Source organism: Capricornis sumatraensis, chromosome 7, assembly GCF_032405125.1.
Source record: "Capricornis sumatraensis isolate serow.1 chromosome 7, serow.2, whole genome shotgun sequence".
NCBI lineage: Eukaryota > Metazoa > Chordata > Mammalia > Artiodactyla > Bovidae > Capricornis > Capricornis sumatraensis.
The window spans coordinates 45726403-45740293 of NC_091075.1; positions in this window are offsets into that span (position 1 = coordinate 45726403).

The window sequence follows — 13891 nt, forward strand, 5'->3', positions numbered from 1 at the left end:
ATATTTGGTAATGAATGACCATTAGGAAATAATGGTGTGTGTGAACATAAATAATTTTAATGTATCATTTTAGTACAATTAAATATATGTTTATTTGTAAAAGCAATGTATATACCTATAGTACTAATGAAAACTGAAAGCTGTATTTCACCTCCAACTCAATTCAATTCATTAATTTAACAAACAGAGAACCTCTGTGTGACAATGACTATGTTACATGCCGGAACTGTAACATTTAGCAAAAATAGAATAGTCCTCCTCAGAGTCACCACTGTTACCATACTGGTGTCCATCCTTCCAGATAGTTTCTTGTCTGTTTTTAAACGCACAGACACCCATATATACACATACATTCAAATGCCAAACTTTTTTTAAACATAAATGAAATTACCCTCTACATATGATTATGTAGCAAGCATTTCCAGGTAAAGTAAGGCGTCTTAAGCTTCTTTACTTCATGATAAATAGAAAATGAGAATATTTATACACTGAACTAAGATAAACTATTTATACCTTAACATATAATGGACATTTCCTCTGTTAAAATAACTCTTTGATTACCTAATATGAATAATGAAATATTCTTTTAATAAATTACTGGATCTAGTTTCCTAAATTTCAGGCTAGAATTTTTACATATTTACATATTTTTATGTGTTTATATTTATATGTAAGAGCGATTGGACAATAGTATTCTTTTACTTTTTTAAAATCTGTATTTCTAGAGTTGCTATAAGGATTATGGTAGCTTTACAGAATGAATTGAGAATCTCTTCATTTTATCCTAAGATCTTGGATCATTTTTACATAAATTAAGAATTTATTTTCCCTTAACAGGTTGATGACTCTCTTATGTAAAACTGTCTTGGTTTACTGCCTATGGTAGAGGGTAGGGAGCTAGCAGTATTCTTGCCTGGAGAATCCCACAGACAGAAAAGGCTGGTAGGCTCCAGTCCACAGGGTTGCAAAGAATTGAACAAGACTGAAGCAACTTAACATACATGCATAAATGGGGGATTAGCATGAGAGCTTAACTATTTTTCCACTTTTTCCCTATGATTTTAAGTCTGTGAAGATTAATTCCCTCCATTTGAATCAATTTGGTTATTTCTATTTTTCTAGAAAAATCACTTATTTCATGTCAATTTTAAAATCACATTTGTTAAAATTTTCCTCTGCATCTTATGTCAACTTTTTAAAAGTGAGTTTGTGATTTCCTTCTTTTGTTCTCTTCCCCAAATGAGAGGACAGGCTGAGTGTTGGATAGAGTGGACTGGATTATGGACAAGCTGACTTCCCTTACAGTCAGTCAGTGAATCTATCAGAACAGGTGTATCATCTGCTCCCTCCTCCCTGATTGTCAGAGAAAAGGTGCCTTTACTATGGAGAAGAAACTCATCAATGCCTTTCACATTTTGAATAGTGGGTGGAGAATCCTTACCTTTCTCTGTTATTATTATCTCTATTCTTTCAGACCTACTGTAAAGATTTGAAGTCATAGCATCTTCTAATTGGCTTACCCTCATTGAAGTAACCCTCATCAGGAATAATTCTTAGTTTTAGCTGAGAGTCATGTCCTGCAAGGGGCTGTTGTCATACTCTAAAAGCATACTGTAAAAAAAGTCATAGCATCTGACCCCATCACTTCATACCATATAGATGTGAAAACAATGAAAATAGTGAGAGACTTTATTTTTGGAGGCTCCAAAATCACTGCAGATGGTGACTGCAGCCATGAAATTAAAAGATGCTTGCTCCTTGGAAGAAAAGCTGTCATCAACCTAGACAACATATTAAAAAGCAGAGACATTACTTTGCCAACCAGAGTCTGTCTAGTGAAAGTTATGGTTTTCGCAGTAGTCATGTATATATCTGAGAGTTGGACTGTAAAGAAAGCTGAGCACTGAAGAATTGATGCTTTTTAACTGTGGTGTTGGAGAAAACTCTTGAAAGTCCCTTGGACAGCAAGGAGATCAAACCAGTCAATCCTAAAGGAAATCAGACCTGAATATTCATTGGAAGGACTGAGGCTGAAGATGAAACTCCAATACTTTGCCCACCTGATGCAAAGAACTGACTCATCTGAAGAGACCCCGACGCTGGGAAAGATTGAAGGCAGGCACAGAAGGGGACAACAGAGGATGACATCACTGACTCAATGGACATGAGTTTGAGTAAGCTCCAGGAGTTGGTGATGCATAGGGAAACATGCTGTACTGCAGTTCATGGGATCGCAAAGAGTTGGACACGACTGAGTGACTGAATTGAACTGAAAAGAAGCATAACTGGACCAACTCTCCCATAATCTATCTTTACTTCATCCCTACATCATCATTCTACTGACAAGTCATGCTCTGTCTGCACCTTAATTCTGAGCGGATCTTTCTCCTGGTCCACACTGGCAAGACTGCTCTACCCCATATTTAAGAATTTTTTCTGTTCTAGTATCTATGTCAGTCTGATTTCATAGGCTGTCTGACTTCCAGAATTTTTCAAAATCTCTGTTTCACCGATAGCATTGCTTCCTCTGCTATGGGCTGTCAGGAATGTGTACAAGTTTTACTGTATTTATCTCATCCTGGAAAATTGTAATGAATGATAATCTTGCCATTTTGATGGTTTGCAAAAAGCAAATTCTTTGGAAGCTAGAGAGGTGACATTTATATCATATTTGGTTACTAAATATATATCCACATGAGAATTATATGTAATTTTATAGTTGTACTTAAACACCTATAGAATGTAAAAATTAAGAATGACAAAGTAAAGTTGAATATGAAGTGGTCTTTCCTTTCCTTTGGAAGAGTTATTTTCAAAATCGTCTGTGTTCTAGCAAAATCTATAACTGCTTGATGTGGACCTGTTTTTGAGATGTGATTGGAGAGCATTTCCACCAACATGCAGAGTTTCCAATATCTGTCAGCACTGTCTGATTTTCCAGTATGTGCATCTTTCACCACCTAGATTCCTGCTCACGGTAAGTGACATGTGGACTTTTAGTGCTTCCTGCCCCAGGGACTATCCTTCCAAGTCACACTGTGAAATCCTTCCAGAGTTTGGCAGCATTATTCATCTCAATCATGCCACCAGTCTCTTTGATGGGAGGCTCACCCACTTCCTTTCAGAATAAGGATGTGATTTAAAGTTTAACTTCAAACATTTAGGGCACTTAAGATGCCAGGTCCAATTTATTTACAGCTTCTGATCCATGTCCACTTTCTGCGCAGAGCATGAACTTCAGATCGGGATAACCTCCATCAGTTCATTCGCCATCGCTATGCACATGTGAAGCAAGCACCCTTCTCGAGAATCTGTTGCCATGATCATCTTTTGGCATCGGATCTAAGCAAGAGTTTTGTCTTCTTGGACTTTTAATAGTCTAACTGGAGAGCCATTTGGAAAGCATATGCAGGAATGGTGTTAAAAATGAATCCCCTTTAGAAAACTAAGTGCTTGTCTGCCAGTATAAAATCCAAACATTTATTAACGTTTTAAAACTTTTTACTTAATCTGGTTTGGGACCAATGAAATATGTAAACCAAAGTTGTTCACTGGGATGGAAGAATATCTCTCAGTGAATAATGTTGCTTATATTTTGTTTATGATTTTGCTTGCTTTATAATGGTTTATCTTTCTTTTTTAGTTTTTAAATTATGAAAATATGATAACACATTTACAGGAGACTTGGAAAATACAGAACAAAGTTACATATAGTTTCATTATATGTTACAATTTCCTGTTTTAAGTGGATGAATTAAGATTTTTAGCTGGAGCTTCAGATATGTGACATGACCTAGCCCGTCACTATGAATTGTCTGACCTTTGTCATCTCACCTATCTGGGCATGAGTTTCCACAGCTCTGAAACAATCTTTAAGTTTCGTCTCATTTCTAAGAATCTATTTTCTATGCTACTGATTGTGCTTTTTGTTTTATGATTAGACTCTGAGAAAGTTATGAAAATCTCCGTACACATAAATAGACAATCATAATAATGACAAAAACAAAAATTAGAATCCACAACTTCATTTTTTTCCCCTCTAGCAAGTCTGTAGTTATTCCAGTATTGTCTACAGGTATCTGATTTTATGGGAGTGCCATATTTAAACATTCATTATCAACTCATGCAATCAGACTTAAGTGCACCTAAGTACACCATCTGTCTTTTTCTTTCTCATATATTCCTCTGTAGTCACACACGGATATCTGCTATTCTAGTAGTGTCTAGAGTCTATTACAGCTGCACCAGTTACAGTGTAATCAGCAAAGGAGGCATTCCCTTTCCAAGCTCTGATTTTCAGAATTTAACTGCACCAACGTTTATAATGGCTCTATCCTTAATGTTCACGCATTTCTGCACAGGTGTGTGTGTGTGTGTGTGTGTGTGTGTGTGTGTGTGTGTGTGTGTGTGTGTGTGTGTGTTTCCCCAAAGTTCCAGAGGCAAAACCTATCTTTGGGGGAATAGTCCAAAGCACGGGTCTCTTTTTGAAAAGGCAAAGCATAACAGAAAATGGTTTGCTCATCTGGGAGGTTTCTGGTCAAGTTGCACTGTCATGCAAACCATTTCAAGACTACAATGCAGGCAGAGAGCGCTGGGAGGCTACCGGCTGTTCCATCTCTATAATCCCTGAGGCAAGAGCCTGGTCCTTTTGATTGGGTTCTACAGTCACATTATTCGAACAGTGAGCCTGATCTTGGTCCAAAGAGGCATCAGTTCATTCTCTGAAAAGCAAACCGGAACACACCTTTTCAACATATCAGTGATGAGTTGGTGGCAGTGGGACCCAACGGTGCTGAGCAGGGACTCTCAGTCCTGCATTTTGGCAATATGCGCATCTAAATGAACAGGACACAGGATGAGATCTGAGGCCTCATGGAAACCAAATAAGATTTTGAGGTTGCATTCTGGAGTAATCAAGTGCACATCACTGAAATAAAATTCCCCTAAGCATGCTGACTCTTGACACTCAGTTCCTACACTATATATTTATATAGACTCTCGGGACAGAAATAGTAAAACAGAGGAATTGGCCTTTGAAATCATTCAGCCTTCATTGTAGTTCTTATCCCTGACATTTATGAATTGTGTGGTTTTAAGCCAGTTGCTTAACCCTCGTTAGCCCTGGTAGCCTCGCAGAGTGGAATGGTGATTATAATCCCCATGGTTCACAGCTGTTGTGAAGATAAGACAAAGCAGAGTGCCAAAGGTATGATTTTGTTGTTGTTGTTTAGTTGCTAAGTCATGTTTGACTCTTTTGCAACCCCAAGGACTAGAGCCCTCCAGGCTCTTCTGTCCATGGGATTTTCTAGGCAAGAATACTAAAATGGGTTGCCATTTCCTTCTCCAGGGGTTCTTCCTGATCCAGGGATTCTTCCTGATCCAGGGATTGAACCTGTGTCTCCCGCATTGGCAGGCAGATTCTTTATCTCTGAGCTATCAGAGAAGCCCTAAGATATGATTAGTACTGCATAAATGAGAGAAGGAAGAAAAAAAAAAGATACTATAAGGCACTTACTATGTGCCAGGCTCTATTCAAATAGCTTTCATATATTATCTCAGTTAATCCTCACAGCAGCCAAGAGGTTGATATTATCAGTAGCTCCATGATAGACGAGAGATTTTCAGAGAGGGTAAGTAAGTTGCCTGAGTATATTCAGCTGGTTCATGATGGAATCAATAACTGAACCCAGAAATCTTATTCTCTAGTCTACACTCTCACCTACTACTCTGTACTTTCTTCAAGGAAGCCAAGAAGCTAGCCAGATGACCACCCAGCTTGCCTAGTTCACAAGCATGTTAAAAATATTGTTTCCTATGCCCACCTGTCCATAGTTCCCAGGGAGTCACATTGCCTCTCCTGGCCACAGCTAGTTGAACCACTGAATAACCTGGCTCAAGAATTATCCATCCAGGAACAGGCCAGCAAGTAATGATTTGGCCAAATATGAAAAAAAAAAAAAAAAGGGGCAAATAAGGTTTTTTCACTAAGAAACCTAAATGAAAAAAAAAAAAATGCAGAGAGAATTTGTTCTTAAGCAATAAGAATAGAGTTGAAACAAGAATTAGACCAGGATGGCTGAAATTTGTCATGGTGATATCAGTTTAATGAGCCCACATTGACACACCATGATACTTTTAAGTACCAAAACACTGGTCATTTTCTTTCATGATCTCATTATTACACCATTTTAAAAAAAAATCTGAATCATTTAAAACATTAGAAATTACACAAAGAGATTAATGGAAACAAGCGGTACTCTGAATGTGTTCTGCGTTCCTCCCTTGTTCAAAATCTTTCCCTGGTACTTTATTGATGTTTTCCATTTATCTTTCCAAGGTGACCATTTTCTCATATATTTAGTAATCATTTTCATATGCAGAAAGACGTATTTGGGTTCAATGTTACTTTTGGAAGCCCTGATAAGTTTGACTTAGAGTGGTAGAAGGTGCCTTAAGGTAAATAGCAGGAGGGTGAGTTAAGGGGATTGGGAGAGAAGAGGACAGGGGAAGGTGGAGAGGGTCTCCCAGGCCCAAATTGTAGCTACTTCCCTAGAGCCTAGCCATCTCCCTTCCTCTTGTATGTGAGTCCCTCCTTTCCTGCTGCTCCTTGATCCTCACAAAACCAAGACCATTTCTTAGATCTCATCACTGACATTCTTCCAGCACCATGGACACTACTATTCATCTGAACGAGGGCTACGTTTTGCAATCATCTGCCCTGAGGACACTCCAGCCAAAGGCCCAGATTACATCTGTCTTCTCTCAAGTGGAACAGAATCTGATACATAATGTAGAACCATGTTGCTTATTACAGTAGTGTCCAACCACATATGACTATTGAACACTTGAAATGTGAATTGCTTGAATTAAAATCTGCCATAAGATCTGGATTTCAAAACTTAGTAGAAATAAAAACATACCTCACTCTATACTGACTATGTGTTGAAAAAATATTTTAGAGTATTTTCAAAATAAAATGCAATATTAAAATTTTAAAATCATTAATTTCATGTTTCTTATGTTTCCTTTTACTCTTTTAATATGACTCCTAGAAAATTTATAATTATATATGTAATTTTCATTGCATTTAGGTTAGTATAGAAGTTGACAGCAATCATATCCCCCTTTTTACTAAAATATTGACATTAATATTGGTGTTAGTACAGCTATTTTGAAATTACATGAAATAAATATGAAATGCTGTGATAGTGATTTTGCTTTATAGCAATCTCTGTGAGGTATTATATGCAAATTGAAATGATGAGAAATGAGTCAGCAAAAGCTCTAAAGAAGGGAAAATAAATACAACCAGAAGAGGGTCAGGAGCCTGAATTGCATAAAGAATAAATAACAAAATAGAAACAGGATGAGGAGAGGGGAGTGACAGATAATACTGCCTCCCAAGCAAAGTGCGGACATCCTCAACTCCAGCTCTTCGGTCCTCACTGGTGCCTGAAGCCATCCCACAATTTCCATTCTTTCTAAGGCTGAGCATGAGTAGCTTCACAGAAAGCCTCATACTTGGGGAGGCAAACTTCCCTTGCCTTTTATGAAACACCTTCAACATATAAAGCACCTTTCTTTTGCTTGGGGATGTAATAGTGAACAAACCAAGTTGGTCTTTGCCTGCACTTTGAGGGAAAGAAACTAATATTGTAAAAAAAAAAAAGAAAGAAAGAAACTAATATTGTAGAAATAATAAGTATTTAAGAACTGTGAAACAATAACTAAGCAAGGGAAATGGATGCAGTGAGAAGACTCTAAAGACTAGAAAACAGGTGGATGCCACAGAGGGTTTTTGTCAGGAGATGGCTACTCCTTATTCAGAAAGTGACAGTTGAGCTGAGATGCGGAAAGTGAGGAAGAACCAGTCATGCAAAAAAGCCTGGAGTTGGGAGAGAAAGGGGAGACATTCCAGGCAGAAGGAACAGCAGGTGTGATGTCCTGAAGGCAGCCGGATTTTTAGTTTGTTGGAGAAACAGTGTGTGATTGGAGGGAAAAGGAGTGGTGTGAGATAAGATGAGAGTCAGACAAGGGACCGGGTTGTGTACACTACTTGGGTTTTATTTGTGTTGGAAAGCCTTTGAAGGGTTTTAAGCTGTGGAATAACATGCTCAATTAGGAATCCATTGTGGTAGTTCAAGCAAAATGTGATAGAAGCTTAGTTTTAAATAATCTCTGATAGTTCTGAATCAACAGAATGTTAGACTATGTCAATTGTATGGAATTTACTAAATTTGTCAAAAATAATAATATTTAGCTTATTTTTAAAATGTTCCATTCTACTTTTATCAATTACAAAAGTTTTATACAATCTTTGAAACGAACTTTGAAAATATAAATAAGCACCCAAAATCTATATTTCTGCCACCCCATAAGCATGATTGACATCTTAGAGCATGTTGTTCAATACATTTCTAACATCTAGGTGTTTGTGTGTAAACAGAAATAGGATCATATTTTTATATAATACTTTTCATAAACTTTTTAAAAAACTTATACTGGGAACATATTTCTATATAACAAAATTCAAAATCATAGACCACATGGCAGTTCAAGTGTATGGATGTTAGAGAACTGATCTGATACATTATACTTAGGGATTTAATTTGCTTCCAATTTGTTACTAGTGCTGTCATTATTTGAAATATATAATAAAATGTAATTATTGACATCTTTATAAATAACCATTGTGTTTAAACTTAATTATTTCTAAATGATTAATTCCAAATCATGGGGACCTCCCAGGTGGTGCTAATCCAAATCATGTAATTATATCCTATTTTAATGTTTAATATATATAGTAACGTATCCTTAGACTAGTTTACCAAGACTTTTAGATACAATAGGTATGATGATTTTAAAATTCTTTGCCTATTTCAGTCAGTCAGTTCAGTCGCTCAGTTGTGTCTGACTCTTTGAGACCCCATGAACCGCAGCACGCCAAGCCTCCCAGTCCATCACCAACTCCCGGAGTCCACCCAAACCCCTGTCCACTGAGTCGGTGATGCCATCCAACCATCTCATCCTCCGTCATCCCCTTCTCCTCCTGCCCTCAATCTCTCCAAGCATCAGGGTCTTTTCAAATGAGTCAACTCTTCACATCAGGCAGCCAAAGTACTGGAGTTTCAGCTTCACCATCAGTCCTTCCAGTGAACAACCAGGACTGATCTCCTTTAGGATGGACTGGTTGGATCTCCTTGCAGTCCAAGGGACTCTCAAGAGTCTTCTCCAACACCACAGTTCAAAAGCATCAATTCTTCTGTGCTCAGCTTTCTTTATAGTCCAACTCTGACATCCATACATGACCACTGGAAAAACCATAGCCTTGACTAGATGGACCTTTGTTGGCAAAGTAATGTCTCTGCTTTTTAATATGCTGTCTAGGTTGGTCATAACTTTGTAACTAAATTTGCCTATTTAGTAGGCAATTAATAAAACATCAGTGCTAGCTTATTTAAAGTACATATTTTAAATTCATATTTCTGTCTAGTAAGGTAAAATATGTTTTTCACTTGCTTATTGTACATTTATCTGTAGTCTCTCAAAATTGTCTATATGTATTCCTTTTGCTATGAGGGCCCTCATTTAGCTTGGCCTTAAGATGAATAAAAAGAGAAATTGTTGTTGAGATGTTATTGCTGAATCATAAAGTTGAATCAGGAAAAAAATTCCATTAAGTAACAGCACAGCTAATGCCAAGTAATCCTTGCTGAAGTGGTAGTGCCAAACATGGAAAAGATTCCAACTACAAGTAAGTGATTTGACACAAAGTTTGCTTCTATTCAATAATGTGTGCTGAAAATATTCTCAGAAGTGTCTGAGGATTCCAAAATACTATTTATGTCACATTTTGCCTTATTCACAGGCATTATGTCTTATTCACAGGAGAGTTTACTTATTATCTACGCAGATTGTTCAAGGTTCTGATGTCCCTGAAAAACAGCTCAAGGTGAAATGTCAGAAGTTAAAGTCAAGTATGTAGGGAGAAAGATATACTGTATATCCTACCAGGTGAAAATCCTAATAAAGTCTGTTTGAGGGGTGATGATTTTAAATTGGCTATTTTTCTAACTAAACAAATGACCCCAAGTAACACCAGAGCAAGGCCAAGTTTCCCCCACAGCCATTTCCTCCCATCAGGAAGCTTGCACTAGCCATTTATTCTCATCCATCAGAAGGCAGACAACAGAACCAAGAACTACAGTCCCACAGCCTCCAGAAGAAAAACCACAATCACAGAAAACTAACAGAAGTGATCACATGGATTACAGCCTTGTGTAACTCAGTGAAGCTATGAGCCATGTAAGGCTACCTAAGACAGGCAGGTCACGGTGGAGAGTTCGACAAAACATGGTCCACTGGAGAAGGGAATGGCAAGCCACTTCAGTCTTCTTGCCTCAAGAATCCCCAGTACAGTATGAAAAGGCAAAATTATATGACACCAGAAGATGAGTTCCCCAGGTTAGTAGGTGTCCAATATGATGCTGGGGAAGAGAAGAGAAATAGCTTCAGAAAGAATGATGAGGCAGGGCCAAAGTGGAAACGACACTGAATTGTGGATATGTCTGGTGGTGAAAGTAAAGTCCAATGCTGTAAAGAACAATATTGCATAAGAACCTGGAATGTTAGGTCCATGAATCAAGGTAAATTGGATGTGGTCAACCAGGAGATGGCAAAAGTGAACATCGATATTTTAGCAATTAGTGAACTAAAATGGATGAGAATGGGAGAATTTAATTTAAATGACAATTATATCTAGTATTGTGGGTAAGAATCCCTTAGAAGAAATGGAGGAGCCCTCAAAGTCAACAAAAGAGTCTGAAGTGCAGTATTTGGGTGCAGTCTCAAAAATGACAAAATAAACTTGGTTTCTTTCCAAGGCAAACTATTCAACTTCTCAGTAATCCAAGTCTATGCCCCAACCACAAATGCCAAAGAAACTGAAGTCAATTGGTTCTATGAAGACTTACAAGACCTTCTAGCATGAAGGTCAAAAACAGATGTCCTTCTCATCATAGAAGACTGGAATACAAAAGCAGGAAGTCAAGAGATGCCTAGAGTAACAGGCAAGTCTGGCCTTGCAATACAAAATGAAGCAAGGCAAAGGCTAACAAAGTTTTGTCAAGAGAACACAATGGTCATAGCAAAAACTCTTTACCAACCACACAAGTGATGACTCTACACATGGCCATTACCAGATGGTCAATACTGAAATCAAATTGATAATATTCTTCGCAGCCAAAGATGGAGAAGTTCTATACAGTCAGCAAAAACAAAACCTGGAGCTGACTGTGGCTCAGATCTTGAGCTCCTTATACAAAATTCAGACTTAAGTTGAAGAAAGTAGGGAAAACCACTAGACTATTCAGGTATGACCTAAATCAAATCCCTTATGATTATGTAGTGGAGGTGATGTATAGATTCAAGGGCTTAGATCTGCTAGACAGAGCACATGAAGAATTATGGATAGAAATAAATAACATTGTATAGGAGGAGTGGTCAAAACCATCTCAAAGAAAGAGAAATGCAAGAAGGCAAAATTGTTGCCTGAGGAGGCCTTACAAATAGCTGACAAAAGAAGAAAGGTGAAAGACAAAGGATAAAGCGAAATATATACCTAAGTGAATGTAGAGTTCCAGAGAATAATAAGGAGAAGTAAGAAAGGCTTCTTAAGAGAACAATGGGAAAATATATAGAGAGAGACAGGAGGCAAACAATAGAATGGAAAAGACTAGAGATCTCTTCAAGAAAATTGGAGATGCCAAGGGAATATTTCATGCAAAGATGGCTACAATAAAGGCCAGAAATGGCAAGGACCTAACAGAAGCAGAAGAAATTAAGAAGAGATGGCAAGACACAGAACTGTACAAAAAAGTCTTAATGACCCAGATAACCATGATGGGGTAGTCAGTCACCTAGAACCAGATATTCTGGAGTGTGAAGTCAAGTGGGCCTTAGGAAGCATTACTAGGGATGAAGCTAGAGGAGGTGATGGATTTCCAGGTAAGCTGTTTCAAATTCTAACAGATAATGCTATAAAAATGCTGCACTCAATATACAACCAAATCTGGAAAACTCAACAGTGGCCACAGCACTGGAAAAGATCAGTTTTCATTCCAGTCCCAAAGAAAGGTAATGCCAAAGAATCTTCAAACTACTGCACAGTTGCACTCATTCCAAGCCAGGCTTCAACAGTACATTAACCGTGGACTTCCAGATGTTCAAGCTAGATTTAGAAAAGGCAGAGGAGCCAGAGATCAAAATGCCAACATCCGTTGGATCATCAAAGAAGCAAGAGAGTTCCAGAAAAACATCTACTTCTACTTCATTGACTACACTAAACATTTGACTGTGTGAATCACAGCAAACTAAAAAATTCTTAAAGAGTTGGGAATACTAGATCACCTTACCTGTCTCCTGAGAAACCTGTATGCAAGTCAAGTAGCAACAATTAGAATCAGACATGGACCAATTTCAAAATTTGGAAAGGAGTACATCAAAGCTGCATATTGTCACTCTGCTTATTTAACTTATATGCACAATACATCATGTGAAATGCCTGACTGGATGAATCACAAGCTGGAATCCAGGTTTCCAGGAGAAATATCAATAACCTCTGATATGCAGATGATACCACTCTAATGGCAGAAAGTAAAGAGAAGGAAATGGCAATCCACTTCAGTGTTCTTGGCTGGAGAATCCCAGGGACGAGGGAGCCTGGTGGGCTGCCGTCTATGGGGTTGCACAGAGTCAGACACGACTGAAGCGACTTAGCAGTAGCAGCAGCACCAAAGAGTAACTAAAGAGCCCTTCATGAGGGTGAAAGAGGAGAGTGGAAAAGTTGGCTTAAAATTCAACATTCAAGAAACAAAGATCATGGCATCCTGTACCATCCCTTCATAGCAAATAGATCGGGAAAATGTGGAAATGGAGATAAGTTTTATTTTATTGGGTTCCAAAATCACTGCAGATGAGAACTGCAGCCACAAGATTAAAAGACACTTGCTCCTTGGAACAAAAGCTGTGACAAATCTAGACAGCATATTAATAAACAGAGGCATCACCTTGCTGACAAAAGTTTATATAGTCAATGCTATGGTTTTTCCAGTAGTCATGTGTTGATGTGAGAGTTGGACCATAAAGAAGGCTTAGTGTCATCGAATTGATGCTTTCAAATTGTGGTGCTGGTGAAGACTCTTGAGAATCCCTTGGACAGCAAGAAAATCAAACCAGTCAATCCTAAATGATATCAAGCCTGAATTTTCATTGGAAGGACTGATACTGAAGCTGAAGCTCTAATACTTTGCCATCTAATGCTAATAACCAACTCATTAGAAAAGACTTTGATGCTAGGAAAGAGTGAGGACAAGAAGAGAAGGGGACAACAGAGAATGAGATGATTGGATGGCATCACTGACTCAATGGACATGAGTTTGAACAAACTCCAGGAGATGGTAAAGGACAGGGAAGCCTGGTGTGCTCTAGTCCATGGGGTCACAAGGATTTGGACATGACTTAACAACTGAGCAACAATAATTTTCTAGAAATTTCCATGTAGGTCAGAATTTAGAACCATATATAGTTTCTTGGCCACTTAGAATTTTTCACATAAAACAAATTGTTTCATCTAAGAGGCTGATGCTAGTACTTTAAGCTCCAAATAAAGGATGTTTACTTCACCTGAGAGCACATATTCTCCAATGAAGAGTTTTATAATTGATCTCAGACAAGACTTAGCAGAGCTCAGTTGAAAGGTTAGGAGATTAAGAGTCAAAAGACTCGGATTCACATCCTGGCTTCTTTAACTTCTAACTTGTCTCCTTGTGGGAGACACTTTAGCAAAGTCTCAGTTTATTTTTCTATAACCTGTGTTTATTCTGTAAAGTAA